This window comes from Hyaena hyaena, unplaced genomic scaffold, assembly GCF_003009895.1.
Source record: "Hyaena hyaena isolate Hyena2069 unplaced genomic scaffold, ASM300989v1 scaffold_23, whole genome shotgun sequence".
Lineage (NCBI taxonomy): Eukaryota > Metazoa > Chordata > Mammalia > Carnivora > Hyaenidae > Hyaena > Hyaena hyaena.
In genome coordinates this window covers 950,138-963,923 of record NW_024080655.1, presented here as the reverse complement: position 1 = coordinate 963,923, position 13,786 = coordinate 950,138, and the positions used below count along the sequence as shown (strand labels likewise).

At 42.5% G+C, this 13,786-nt stretch overlaps 1 protein-coding gene across 3 annotated transcripts in view; it reads right to left on the bottom strand.

Annotated features, from left to right (window-relative positions):
- The window catches only part of CELF1 (CUGBP Elav-like family member 1), a 75,933-nt gene extending 62,382 nt beyond the window's left edge, over positions 1-13,551 (bottom strand). For 2 of the 3 annotated variants that reach the window (XM_039226699.1, XM_039226701.1), the window contains exon 1: positions 13,411-13,551. The gene's annotated coding sequence lies outside the window, so the exon portion shown is untranslated. The remainder of the gene's footprint in view (positions 1-13,410) is intronic. The other variant, XM_039226704.1, reaches the window with a different exon arrangement.
- Positions 13,552-13,786: the final 235 nt, after the last annotated feature.

Here is a 13,786-nt window from a genome sequence, read left to right as displayed (position 1 = left end):
TTGAGAACAATCTAAGCAAATAAACTAAACATTAGATAAACTAAACAATCATTAAAAACATGTAAAAAGAAAACCTCAATCTTGATTTGGCAAAGCACCAGGAGAAATACTCTCTACACAACAAAAGTGACAACACAGGGCAATGTATATACTACAGAGGGGCCAAGACCTCAAACGAGCCTACCTGCTGGGGGGAAAGCAGGCAATCTTCCAAAAAACAATGATCCTGGGCCTGACTTCTAAAATTCAAATATATTTAAGAAATATTAGACCTTGTACTCTTCTCAAAGGTTTCGGTAATCAAGAGAAACCTTCAAACTAGCCTAAGCACGAAATGGAATTAACTGAAAGGATAGTGGAATATTTCAAAGAACTCAAAGGCAGAAAGTACAACCCAGTCACACCTGGAAAGGCTTTAAGCACCCAGGTTTTTATCCTGCAAGTGATGGCTGCCTCTCTCTCCAGAGATGCATTTCTCACCTATACTTCTTTCAGGATGAATCTTCTTTTTTTTTTTTTTTTTTAAATATTTTTATTTATTTCTAGGAGAGAGAGAGAGAGACAGCATGAGCAGGGGAGGGTCAGAGAGAGAGGGAGTCACAGACTGAAACAGGCTCCAGGCTCCGAGCTGGCAGTCAGCACAGAGCCCGACGCGGGGCCCGAACCCACGAACCGCGAGATCATGACCTAAGCGAAAGTCGGACGCTCAACCGACTAAGCCACCCATGCGCCCCCAGGATGAATCTTCTTAATCATCCCTCCCTGCATACTGGCCTTCACTGCTTCCTGATGTACGAGCCTAAACTTGACTGTGCAGTGTGGCTTTATAGGCTTCAAGTTCTCTGAATTCAGGTGATAGGTTTATTCCCCAAAGACTTGAATCTCGGTTATAATCTCAAATCCCAGGAGAAACTAATTTGCCCAGCCTGGGTTAGGTGTCCACCTCTGGTCCAATAAGCTGTTACAAGAAGGAATAGGTCACAGAGTATAATTAGTATAGAGACTGTGTGCCTGACTCCTCAAAAGTTATATAATATATGGGGTGCCTGGCTGGCTTACTCCATAGAACATGTGACTCTTGATCTCCAGGTTATAAGTTCAAGCTCCACCTTGGGCCTAGAGCTTGCTTAAAGTAAAAATAAAAAACATATTTTTAAGTTATATAATACACTAAGCCATAAAGCAGTCTCCATGCTCAAAAAAGCTTAAAATCTTGCTGAAATGAAAAAAATGAGTCTAATAAAACACTAAATAATATCCTATAATACAGTATTGGAATGAACAGTAAAAGCTTCATAAGAAAGGTTAGCTATGTACTAAATGACAAATAGAAATTTAACCATGAGCAGAGAAGGGCTGACAAAAAATGCAATGCACGCTCCTCTTGTTCTAGTCTTCTAAGAGAGACCTAAGGAATAGTCCTTTACCACATTAAGAGCCTCCAGGGAAACATCCTTGTTGAAAATCTGCTGTAAGGTTTAAAATGGCTATATGATCACAAAACAGTACTGCTTCAACAGGCAGTAATAACGAGCCAACTGATAATGTCAGTTACACAATGTCAAGTTGCTGCTCATCACCACCACCCTGATTTCCTTTCACTCCCCAGACCCCTAAGACTCTTGTTTAGACAGCTGCATTCAGAAGCAGGCAGGCAACCAAAGGACAACACAGGTGTTTCTTGCCAGTACTATCCCACCCAATCTAGTATGGTAAGTTGGCAGCATCACACAGAAGTCATGCAGGAGAAAAACATTAGCCAAACTATGTGATGGTAGTGTGGGGGAAGGGAATTAGAGCAGAAGAGAGGAATGTTTTCCACACACATAAAAGCTACAAGCACAAAGAAACTGGTAAAAGCCCTCAGTAATTTATCTGTACAAAACAGAAACTAGCAAAAACTTAACAGATATCCAAATAATATTGGGTTAAAAAAAAAAAAGTCTACTCACTGTAGACTCTTAGTTACCCCACATTATCTATCACCAAAATTATCACACATTCCCACAGACTCTGCAAGAGCTTGCTTCAATCTCACAGGAAACAAAAAGGTAAAAGAACAATGAGAAAGTGGTGACAGTTTCTAATTTAATGATTCTTTTGCTAAAGAGTAGCAATGTTATGTAAATGGAAACTACTGACCTTCCAAAATTAAAAGTATAACACTATAAAATTAAACAGCTTTGAAACCAAAAAATTGCATTTTGTATAACCCCCAAACTAAAGACATTTCCCAACTCGAACATAAAGTTTCAGTGAAGTTTGACATAGTGAAAAAAGTAATATTCAACTCCATTTTGTCAAAGCTGAACACAGCTGTTTAAAGAGTCCGCAGGCCAATGGAGGTCAGAAAGTTGGTGTTCCTTCTAAAGCTACACTCTGCACCTATGAACATATCCCAAAAGTGGCATATTAAAATTAAATGAGATCCATATGATCTCACTGCAATCTCCAAACCAGAACTCACATTTTTCTTTATATTTGCTTGCCATTATTTTCTAAGTAGGAAAAGAAATCAAAATGTTAGAATCCAAAAGCTGTTCTGAAAGCGAGTCCCCTTCCTGTGAAATAGGGAGAAAGTCAGCTGATAGGAGGTCACATCAGAACTTCACAAAGCTCTAAGAGCTAAAATGCTTTCTAACATTTTAGATGCTGAAATGCCGGGGCGTCTGGGTGGCTTAGTCGGTTAAGCGTCCGACTTTCACTTAGGTCATGATCTCGCGGTTCTTGGGTTCGAGCCCCGTGTCGGGCTCTGTGCTGACTGCCAGCTCAGAGCCTGGAGCCTGTTTCAGTCTGTGACTCCCTCTCTCTCTGACCCTCCCCTGCTCACGCTCTCTCTCTCTCTCTCTCTCTCCTAGAAAGAAAAAAGAAAAAAAAAATTTAGATGCTGAAATGCCTTACACAGTACTCTGTTTCCCCCAACCAAGCTTACTCATCCCTTAAGGGGGGGAAAAAAGTCTAATTTTAATGTTACTTTTCATGTTTATAAAATTCATGTTCTCTGTATAAAAATTTTTAAACAATCAGGGGCAGGGGAACCTGGGTGGCTCAGTCCATTAAGCGCCTGACTTCGGCTCAGGTCATGATCTTGTGGTCTGTGAGTTCAAGCCCCATGCCAGGCTCTGTGCTGACAGCTCAGAGCCTGGAGTCTGCTTCAAGATTCTTTGTCTCCTTCTCTCTCTGCCTCTCAAACATATGAAGTTTAAAAAAAAAAAAACACCAGGGGCACCTGGCTGGTTCAGTTGGTAGAGCACGTAACTCTTGATTTTGGGATTGTGAGTTCAAGCCCCACATCAGACACAGAGCTAACTTTAAAAAAATTTTTGCTCTAAATAATGCTAAGTATGAAGAAAAAGAAAACACACCCATGTCTCAATGCCTAAATTTTGATGTTTATCCCTCTGGCCTCTGAGATAAAATTTTTAGAAGAATTAAAGACTACCTTAACAGAAAGAATATATTAAGTCAATATGAATTTTAGGACAGGTATAAAACATTCTTGAAAAATGTTATAGTTCTGTAATTCAAATAAATTTAAATAAACAGATACATGCTTACTACCTCCATAACATAGCAAAGGTTGAAAAATAACTATCGAGGGGCACCTGGGTGGCTCAGTCGGTTAAGCCTCCAACTTCAACTCAGGTCATGATCTCGTGGTCTGTGAGTTTGAGCCCTGCATCAGGATCTGTGCAGACAGCTCAGAGCCTAAAGCCTGCTTCAGATTCTATGTCTCCCTGTCTCTCCCCCTCCCCTACTGGCTCTCTCTCTCTCTCTCTCTCTCAAAAATAAACCTTAAAAAAAAACTACAGAACAGTTCTGCTGATTAATTCTACAAGGAAACCTCTACTTTAAGGACATTTTAACAGCCAATTTCATGACAAGGACAAAGTTACAGTAACAAAGAACTCATCACAAAAACTGTCTCTAACAAATTACAAAGTTCAGATAAGCATTCTTGCTACAACACAGTTTATATTAAGCAAACACCTAAACTGATTATGATTACCTCTTTCATCTACATTACAACTCTAAGCATCAGAACCTGTTCTCTCTCCCTCCATACCTAAAACCAGTTATCTAATTAGAAAGAGACCCAGGTGATCCTATTACAAATCCAGTCATAAACTCATTTGTATTTTTCAGTTTTCTATGAACACAGAAGAGTCCTATCAACAGACTCTCATGTGAAATACAGACAGTGAAGATGAATCTAGGAAACCACATTACCCAAGTATTCCACTGAGAACAATGAGCTAAAAGGTTCTATGAAGAAGGATACACTGTGTAGCACAACATTTCTGATACACAAATTGAGACTTAAGGAAACAATCTTATCCTTTAAGCCACTACAAAGGAAAAAGTGAAACAAAATAAACCCAAAAGAAGAAACAAAATGAATATGAACTTACTTAATGCCTGTTTGCTATGGCACTGCCAGGCATTTTAACTGTGATGATTTGGCTAAACTGGGTTACTGACTCATAAGTATATGCCCATTTTTACAGATGAGAAAAGGAAATAACATTATCAACACTTAACCAGGCACTGCTCAGTGACTACCATTAGTAATCTCAATTCTTAAATTACCATTCCAAGTTGGTATCTGTCTCCATTTTAAGGAAGAGAAAACAGGGGCACCTGGATGGCTTAGTCGGTGACACATCTGACTCTTGATTTTGGCTGAGGTCACAATCTCATGATTTGTGGGATAGAGCCCCATGTTAGACTCTGAACTGACAGCACAGAGCCTGCTTGGGATTCTCTCTCCCTCTCTCTCTGCCCCTCCCCCTGCACACACGTACTCTCTCTCAAAATAAACATTTTTTAATTAAAAATAAATTTAGGGGCACCTGGGTGGTTCAGTTGGTCAAGCATCCAACTTCGGCTCAGGTTATGAAATTGCAGTCCATGAATTTAAGGACCTGCATTAAGCTCTGTGCTGACAGCTCAGACACTGAATCTGACTGCTTCAGATCCTATGTCTCCCTCTCTCTGGCCCTCTGGCCCTCCCCCACTCGCACTCGGTCTCTCAAAACTAAAATAATACATTAAAAATTGTTTTCTTAATAAAAATAAATGAATGAATGAATGAAAACGGGACGAGAAACGTTAAAGGTGACATAGTGATGGTACTGATTTTTAAGCTTATTGACTGGAGCAGCCACACCTAACCCTCACACGCTATGCTTATAAATCTCATTCAAATCACATCATTCTTTCAAGCCACAAGTTTTCATTTTAAAAACTAGCAAATCAAAGAATCAACTCTCAATTATGGGAAGAGATTCTCCAGGCTTTAACAACCTTCTTGTTTCTATTTCACTTGCTCTTTGACCATTTCAGCTCCTCTATGAAGGAGCTTGCAGGCAAATACAGGAGTATATTAACAGCAACCAACCCTGCGCTTTGTCAGAAGTCCCATTCAGAAACACTACATAGAATTTAATTTCTGGTTCAAGTTATATTTCTGAAATACTTAAACTTCACTTTTTTTGATGCTTTTATTTTTGATAGGGAGGGAGCGCGAGCACCAGCGGGGGAGGGACAGAGATAAAGGGAGACAAAGAATGTGAACCAGGTTCCAGGCTCAGAGCTGTCAGCACAGAGCCCAACGCAGGACTCAAACTCACGGACCGTGAGATCATGACCCGAGCTGAAGACAGACACTCATCTGACTAAGCACCCAGGCACCCCATTAAACTTTCATTTATTAAACCTTCATTCATATAAGCTTTTTAAATTAAAAAATAACCAAGAATCAAGAAATAGTTTTAACAAACGAATGGTTTCATGTTGTTTTAAGAAAAAGTATGAATGGGGGCGCCTGGGTGGCTCAGTTGGTTGAGCCTCTGACTTCGGCTCGGGTCATGATCTCACGGTTCGTGGGTTCAAGCCCCACGTCGGGCTCTGTGCTGACTGCCAGTTCAGAGCCTGGAGCCTGTTTCAGACTCTGTATCTCCCTCTCTTCTGACCCTCCCCTTCTCATTCTCTCTCTCTCTCTCTCTTCCCCGCCTCAGAAATAAATAAAACATTTAAAAAATTTTTAAAAAGAAAAAGTATGAATGTCTTGCCTGGCACTAAATACAGTCCCATGTGTTAAGTACTATGAGGGCCATAATATCTCTTTAGGACAATAGTTAACTGAAAAAAAAATTCCAGTTCATCCTATACTCCAAAGATTAATATTAAATTCCCATTATTACTGGAGAGGAGGAAAATGGAGTGGGAGGCTAGGTCCAAAAAGCAAAGAGAAGAAAAGTAGGCAAGCATATCAAAATCAGTTATGAACCTCCAAAAAAAAGCAAGTAGAAGTTGATCTTAAAAAGAAAGCCTTGGGGTGCGTAAGTGGCTGTCAGTGGAGCATCCGAATCTTGGTTTGAGCTGAGGTCATGATCTCCCAGTTTGTGAGTTCAAGCCCCGTGTCGGGCTTTGTGCTGACAGTATGAAGTGTGCTTCAGATTCATTTTCTCTCTCCCTGCTCCCCTCAAAATAAATAAACTTAAAAAAACTGTTCTAGGGGCATCTAGGTGGCTCAGTCGGTTATGTGTCTGACTTCAGTTCAGGTCATGATCTCAATTTGTGAGTTCAAGTCCCACATCAAGCTCTGTGCTTACAGCTCAGAGCCTGGTTTAGATGCTGTGTCTTCCTCTCTCTCTTGTTCCTCCTCCACACTGTGTCTCTCTCTCAAAAATAAACATTAAGGGGCCCCTGGGTGGCTTAGTCGGTTAAGCGTCCGACTTTCGCTTAGGTCATGATCTCTCGGTTTGTGGGTTCGAGCCCCGCGTCGGGCTCTGTGCTGACTGCCAGCTCAGAGCCTAGAGCCTGCTTCAGATTCTGTGTCTCCCTCTCTCTCTGGCTCTCCCCTGCTCACACTGTCTCTCCCTCTCTCCTAGAAATAAATAAAACATTAAAATAAATAAAATAAATAAATAAATAAAGGTTGCTGTTGTTTAAAAAAATAAATAAATAAACATTAAAAAAATTATTAAAAAAAAGGGGGGCACCTGGGTGACTCAGTCAGCTGGGTTCCAACTTCAGCTCAGATCATGATCTTGCAGTTTGTGGGTTCAAGCAAAAACATCGGGCTCTGTGCTGACAGCTCAGAGCCGAGAGCCTGCTTCGGATTCTGGGTCTACTTCTTTTGCTCTGTCCCTCCCTTTCCCTCTCTCAAAAATAAATTCAAATAAATTTTTAATTAAAAAAAAAGAAAGAAAAGCAAGCCTTTCATGCATGAGATATTCACCCTGAATAGCTCTGTTCATACCGAAACAAACCAGGAGGTCTATGATTACCTTCAAACTGTTCTTTCCCTAAAAGTATTAGGTATATATTCTAACCACGTCATTAAATGCCATGTTTATAAAAAAAAAAAACTTATCTCTATACAATATGGAATACCTGGAGATCAGTCCACACCTCTAATAAAACCACTACATAGTTACAAAGCAAAGGCAAAAATTTGTGCCTGTTCTTTATTCTTGTTCCCTTCATGTGACACTTTTTCTGTACAAAATAGATTATTCTGAAAACACTGTACATTCAAAGATTGAAAATTCTAATTAAACAAGAAATTATAAATGATACTATTTACTACGATTTGGGTTACCATTATGCACTTTTACACACACTCATGTTTGAATTTTCAAGAGATTTGTGCATGTCAGTAGACATCCCCTGTTAACTGGCAGCCCACACAAAGAGCATGAATTCTAATCAATTCAATAGCCTTTATGGAGCTCCCAAAGAGGGAAATACCAAGATGAAAAAAAAACTCCCTGACCTCCAAAAAGCAAAAGATTTCAGTCACAAAAAAGGAATGACATCCCGATACATGCTACAACATGAAGGAACCTTGAAAATATCATGCTAAGTGAAATAATCCAGACACAAAAGGGCAGATATTCTAGGATTCCAGTTATGTGAAATACCTAAAACATGCAAATTCATAGAGACAGAAGGCAGACTGAAGGTTATCAGCAGCTAGGAGGATAAGGAAATGGGGAGTTACTGCTTAATGGTTACGAATTTTTATTTGGGATAAAGAAAACACTTCAGGGGCGCCTGAATGGCTCAGTCGGTTGAGTGTCCGACTTCGGCTCAGGTCATGATCTCACAGTTCATGGGTTTGAGCCCCGCTTCGGGCTCTGTGCTGACAGCTCAGAGCCTGGAGCCTGCTTCCAATTCTGTGTCTCCCTCTCTCTGCCCTTTCCCTGCTCATGCTCTGTCTCTCTCTGTCTCAAAAATAAATATTAAAAAAAAAAAAAAGAAAACATTTCAAAAATACTGGTGATGATTGAATAACACTGTGAATGTACTCAATGCCACAAAATTGTACTCATAAAGAAAAGTTAAAACGACCTAAATCTAAAACCTAAAACTGTAACAACCTAAAACTATTAAACTCCTAGAAAAAAAAATTAAGGAAAAACTTCATGGCATTAGACTTGGCAGTGACTTCTTGGCTAAGACATCAAAAGCATAAGCCACAAAAGCAAACACAAACAAAAGACAAAATCAACAGTAAAAACACATGGGCATAAGTATTTGTAAATCATCTTCCTGATAAAGATCAATATTCACAATATATAAACAACTAGAGCTAATGAAAAAAATCATATGACTTAAAACATGAGCAAAAGACTTGGACAGGCATTTCTGCAAAGAGGATATATAAATGGTCAACAAGCATTTGAAAAGATGTTCAATTAACATCATTACTCAGAGAAATGCAAGTCAAACCACAATGAAATATATATAAATGTCCAATCACCATATTGTACCTGTGAAACTATAATATTGTACATCAACTACACTTCAATTTAAAAAATATATCACCTTACACTCCCTTAGGATGGCTACTAGACAAACACGTACACACACACACAATAACAAATGTTGGTAAGATGTGGAGATACTAGAACCCTAGTGAACTACTGGTGGGATTGTAAAATAGTACAATCACTATGGAAAACAGTATGAAAGTTCCTCAATAAATTGAAAATAGAACTACAATATGATCCAACAATCCCAATTCTGGCTATTATCTCGGTATTATGATCGTTTAAAGAAGGGTCTGAAAGAGATATGTGCACAACACTCATGTTCATAGCAACACTAGTCACAATGGTCCAAAGGTGGAAACAATGCATGCCCATCAACAGATGAACAGACAAAATGAGGTATATACATAAAATAGAGTATCAATCAGCCTTTTTAAAAAAGTAATCTCAGGCACCTGGGTGGCTCAGTTGGTTAAGCGTCTGTCTGACTTCAGCTCAGGTTGTGATCTTGCAGTCTGTGAGTTCGAGCCCCGCACCAGGCTCTGTGCTGACAGCTCAGAGCCTGAAGCCTGCTTTAGATTCTCTGTCTCCCTTTCTCTCTGCCCCTCCCATGCTCATGCTCTGTCTCCGTCTCTCAATAATAAGTAAAGGTTTAAAAAAATAATAAAATAAAATAAAAAATAAATTAAAAAATAATCTCTACACCCAACATGGTGCTCAAACCCATGACCAAGATATCAAGAGTCATGCTCTACCGAACGAGCCACCAGGTGTCCCAGTATTACTTAGCGTTTAAAAGGAAGGACATCCTGTCACAAGCTACAACATGGATGAACCTTAAAAATATTATGGTAAATGAAATAAGCCAGTCACAAAAAGCTAAATACACTTCACTTATATGAGGTATCCAAAAGCAGTCAAATTCTTAGAAACAGAAAATAGATTGGTTGAGGGGAGGAAGAAAAGGGGAGTTGTTTTTTAATCAGTATAAAGTTTCAGATATCTGAGATGAAAAAGTTCTGGAGATATGTTTCCCATCAATGGGAATGGACTGAATGCCACAGAACTACACATTCAAATATAGTTAAAGTAGTAAATTTTATGTGTTTTTTTACATTAAAAAAATGCTAACATAAAAAATGGCTAAAATGGCAAATTTTTGTTATATATATTTTACCACAATTTAAAAAAATAATGTAATAGACCAAAACCACTGATTGTATGGTATGTGACTTATATCTCAATAAAGCTGTTGAAAAAAAAAAAAAAAAGCTGAGGAAATAGCTCACTCAAATCCTATCATTCCATGGTTTTTTTTTTTTTTAATTTTTTTTTTAATGTTTTATTTATTTCTAGGAGACAGAGAGAGAGACAGCGTGAGCAGGGGAGGGTCAGAGAGAGAGGGAGTCACAGACTGAAACAGGCTCCAGGCTCTGAGCTGGCAGTCAGCACAGGGCCCGACGCGGGGCTCGAACCCACTAACCGCGAGATCATGACCTAAGCTAAAGTCAGATGCTTAACCGACTAAGCCACCCAGGCGCCCCTCATTCCATGGTTTTTAAAGAGAGCAATTTGTTGGAAGTATCCTGAGCCTTGAGAGGAGACTATGCTCCTACTTCCTCCATCTTGTTCACTGGGGCTTCCAAGTGACAGCTCTTCTCTCCCATCACATGCCACCATCTCCTTCTAACCTCCCCCATTTTCCTTATTAGGTTCAGCCTCACAGGAAATTAAATTAAAGAAGCTGCAGTGGTAGTCACAGGAAGGAGGACAAAATTCAGGACTCACCTCAACATTTAGCAGCAGAGAACAAATCTTCATTTAAAAAAAAAAAAAAACAAAACTGGGGGTACCTGGGTGGCTCAGTCGGTTAAGCGCCGACTTCGGCTCAGATCATGATCTCGCAGTTTGTGGGTTCAAGCTCCGCGCAAGCCTTTGCGCTGATAGTGCAGACAGAACTTGCTTAGGCTTCTCTCTCTCTCTCAAAATAAATAAATAAACTTAAAAACAAAAAAATGGGGGGTGCCTGGGTGGCTCAATTTGGTTAAGTATCCGACTCGATTTAGGCTCAAGTCATGATCTCACGATTGGTGTGGGGCTCTCTCCCTGTCCCTCCCCAGTGCATGCATGCGCGCCTCCCTCTCTCTCAAAACAAACAAACTTAAAAAAAAAAACAAAATACTATTTCTTTTACACAGTAGCCAGACAACAGATGTTAGGTCTCTGCCCTTCCTTTCCATCTCTTTGTTCAGCCCAGTATATGTTTAAAAGAGCAACTTTTCTGTGCTTGTGCTGGGTATCCACTGGCCTCATGTGTGCTGGAGATATTAAATTCACAGCACCACCTAAAATGTGTTTGTTAAACCATAACTATCATATATTATTAAATCTTAAAAACACATCACAAAACTGTGAGTAGGATAAACTTATTCCGGTAAGATAATAAACATTTCTCTAGTACATAAAAAAGACAAAATAAAGACCAACGACTAATCACCTCCGAGTGATGGGACTAAGGGTGAGTTTCTTCATTTCTTGCTTTTCTGTATTTTTTATAATGAATCTGTAGCTTCTGTAATAAAAAAATTATGTGGAAATCTTTAGAAAAATAACCATTCTGGCTCAAAGTCTCACTGTCTCTTACACCACAGGCACTTTCACACGTTACTGCACTGAAACTCAATTAGCCCCCTAGGAGAGGGGCACTATCTCCTCCATTTTGCAGATGAGAAAAAACTGAGGCTCAAGACAGATAAGTGACTTGGTCAAGGCTATACAGCTAAGCAACTAAAGAAAAGCAAGGTTTCCTGGGCCTTTTAACTTCCAGCCCAGGGACCTTCCCATTCTGGCACATCTTAAAGGGCAATTTGCATTATTGCTCATGATATTATTGTTGTTGTTGTTTTTAACCTATGATGAGACTAGTTTAAGAATACTCGCTATGTAACTTTGGCCAAGTAAGTCACTTAACCTTTGGGGGGGGCCTCAGTTTCCTCATCGGAAAAGCAAAAGAGTCGGAAAAGATATTTTATCTCCAACAGCCCCATGTGTTAAGAGATTTTAAGTCTAGATACCATCTTAGAACCAGAAAACCCCATGGGCAAGAATGAATGATTGGAGAAAAGCTGAGACCTATGCTCTGGGCCAGGAGCCATTCTTAATGGAAACAGGTGGTGGACAGTCAAGAGGAAATAAACCAGTGGGGGAACCACAAACTTCCTGGTTAAAGCAACAGCTGAAAGCTCCAGCTTTGAAAGCAAAGCAATGCTTCAATCTTGGCTATTTCATGACCAGAAACCACTTACTGTAAGTAAAGCTAGAAGAATATAAGAACTGGCATGGGGGGGCGGGGGGGCGCTCTGGCAATAGTTTATGCATGCTATGGTAACTTCATGATTTTCCGAGTAGACTCATTAATGTTAAAGGAGAAAGAGCCCTGGGTGCTTCTAAGTGGAAACGCCTTCTTCCTCACCAAGCACGTTAAGGAGAAGCTGAACTTGCAGGACACTCTAAGAGATGCCGCACTTGAGGAACAGAGCCGACCCAACACTTGTGGAAAATGTGAAAGAATGCAGTTAAAGTCTCTCCAATCTACAGAGAATCAAAGACAGCGAAAGACCTTTAAAAAAGATGAAGTTCCTGTAAAGGATTCGCTGAGTATGTGTAACCTCTTACACTGCAGACATTATAAAACACTGCCGCTATTCAGAATTGTTACACAGCCTTTTTTACTCGAGGGTAATAAAAGTACAGCATTAAAACTCTGCTGGAGACGGGGGGGGGGGGGGGGGGGGGGGGGGGGAAGAGTCCATTTTGCTGAAACTGGCTCCAACCAAAATCTCACCAACCTTCCCCTCACCTAGAAGGATGAGCCTGAGCCAACAAGCAGCTCCTTAGAACCTGTGCAATAGTCTTAAATTTTTAAACAACAGCCTGCCACGAAGACCGCGACCAAGACACCACCGGCTCTAAATCCAAAGCCAGCTCCCCAGAGAAAAAAGGCTCTTCGGTGTGCTCTCCGCGCCCCCGGGTGCGAGATTCCAGCCCAGCTACTAGGCCACGACTGGGTGAGCACCTGATGTGGGGGGGAGGGCGAGCCAGGGCCCTAGCGGATCTGGGGCGGGGAACCGGGGGCTCTCGACGCTTTCAAGGAGGACAGCCTGCCTCCCCCAAAAGCAGGGGTCCTGGCCCTCCCCAGGGGTGGGCACCAAGAACACGTGGGGCGACAGGGGCAAGGAAGGGGTGTCCCGGGCAGACAGCCTGGGTCTGGCACGGCGGGCGGAAAAAAGGACGGAGCTATCCCTGGGCGGGGAACGAAGCCCTCGGGGCCCGCAGGGTGAAGGCAAAGGGCGTGGGGGAGAGGGGACAAGGCCACGGAGAGGGCGGGTCTCCCTGGGCGCGGGGGCACGCGCCGGACAAGCGCGGCCGGACCCGGGGAGCGGAGGATCCCGACACGCGGGAAGAGATCGCCGACCTGCCCCGGGGCGCGGGGAACCAGGAGCGGCCGCGCCCGAAGGGCCCTGTGACCCGCGGCCGCCAGGACCGGACCCGCCCCGCGGCGCCTCCCTCCTGCCTCCTTTCCCTCCCTCCCACCCGCGGCCCGTTAACCCGTGGCCGCCGCACTCACCAGCGGCTGCACCTGAGCCCGCCGCTGCCTCAGCTGCTGCCTGCGCCTCCGCAGCCGCCGCCGCCTCGCTGCTGAGGCCGAGTCCCAGGGGAGCCTCCGCGTCCCGCCGCCGCCGCCGCTGCCGCCAGAGCAGAACACCCCAAAATGGCGGCACTTCCGGCACCTACCACCGGCGGGGAAGGCAGAGGAGGAGGGGGAGGGCAGTGACAGGGAACGTACCACCGCGATGCCGCCCGCAGAGCGGAGCCGAGCGGAGCGCGGCGCAAGGGCGAGCCGAGCGCGTGGCGCTGCAGCGCCCCCTCGGGCTGGGGAGTGGAGAAGCAGCCGCGCCGAAGCCCCCCGGGGCTGCGGGCGGAACCCTCAGCCCGGGGAAGTG